Below are 1,418 nucleotides of genomic sequence, written 5' to 3' on the forward strand. Positions count from 1 at the left end.
CGTCCTTTCCCTGCTTCTGATTAGTTCTTCCGGATGAATCTTCCTCCTACTCCTATACAAATTCCCACTACCAGCCTTGTCCTCACCTTGGATCACTCCATAATTCCTTGAAACGTTTATCGTTTGGTTCACTGTTTCATTCCCCAACATTATCCCCTGTTAGTGATAGGGAATAACTATAGTGTCTTTAGTGCCCATCTAGATGAGAGTTCCATTATATTGGACTTTCATGATTTTCCCCTTAGCCCCACCTCTCTGTCAACCATCAATTTGTTCTCTATATACTAGTATATGGCTTTCTGTTTCTTTTGGTTTATTTGTTGTTGTGTTGTTACCTTTTTTTAGATCCCACATATAAGTGAAACAATATTGTGGTCACAAATGACAAGACTTTATTCTTTTTTATAGCTGAGTAATATTCCATCAGATATATGTGCCACATCTTATTTATCCATTTATCTATCAATGGACACCTAGGTTGCTTCTATCTTGGCTATTGTAAATAGTGCTGCAATGATCTTAGGGGTGCATATATCTTTTTGAGTTTTTGTTTTTGTTTACTTTGGGTAAATACCCAGAAGTGGAACTGGTGGGTTATATAGTTCTATTTTTTGAGGAATCTTCATACTGCTTTCTATAGTAGCCACATTAATTTACATTCCCATCAATAAGGATTCTTTCCTTTACATTCTCACCAACACTTGTCCTTTTGATAATAGCCATTCTGACAGGTGTGAGGTAGTACCTAATTGTGATTTTAATTTGCATTTCCCTGATGATTAGTGGTGTTGAACATTTTTTCATGAGTCTGATAGCCATTTGTAGGTCCTCTTTAGATAAATGTCTAATCAGATCTTCTGTCCATTTTCAAATTGAATTTTTTTATGTTGAGTTATAAGAGTTCTTTATATATTTTGGATTTTAATCTCTTAGCAGATCTATCATTTGCAAATATCTTCTCCCATTCAGAAGGTTGTCTTTTTGTCTTATGAATGGTTTCTTTGCTATAAAAAGCTTTTTCATTTGATGTAGTCCCATTTATGTATTTTTACTCTTATTGCCTTTGTTCAAGGAGACATCTAAAATAAATATTTCTAAAAACGATCTCAAATGTTTACTTTCTGTTTTCTTCTAGGAGTTTTATGGTTTCAGGTCTTACATTTGCTTAATACATTTTGAATTTATTTTTGTATATGGTGTAAGAAAATGATCTAATTTCTTTTTGTGTGAATGTGAGACTGTCTTTTCCCTATTATACATATTTGCCACCTTTGTCATAGAATAATTGCTTATATAAGTGTTGATTTATTTCTGGGCTCTCTATTCAATTTATTTTTTGGAGTTTCTTTTTATGACAGCACCATACTGTTTTGATTACTAAAGCTTTGTAATATAGTTTGAAACCAGAGGATATAAAA

The sequence above is a fragment of the Myotis lucifugus genome, unplaced genomic scaffold, assembly GCF_000147115.1.
Source record: "Myotis lucifugus unplaced genomic scaffold, Myoluc2.0 scaffold_213, whole genome shotgun sequence".
Lineage (NCBI taxonomy): Eukaryota > Metazoa > Chordata > Mammalia > Chiroptera > Vespertilionidae > Myotis > Myotis lucifugus.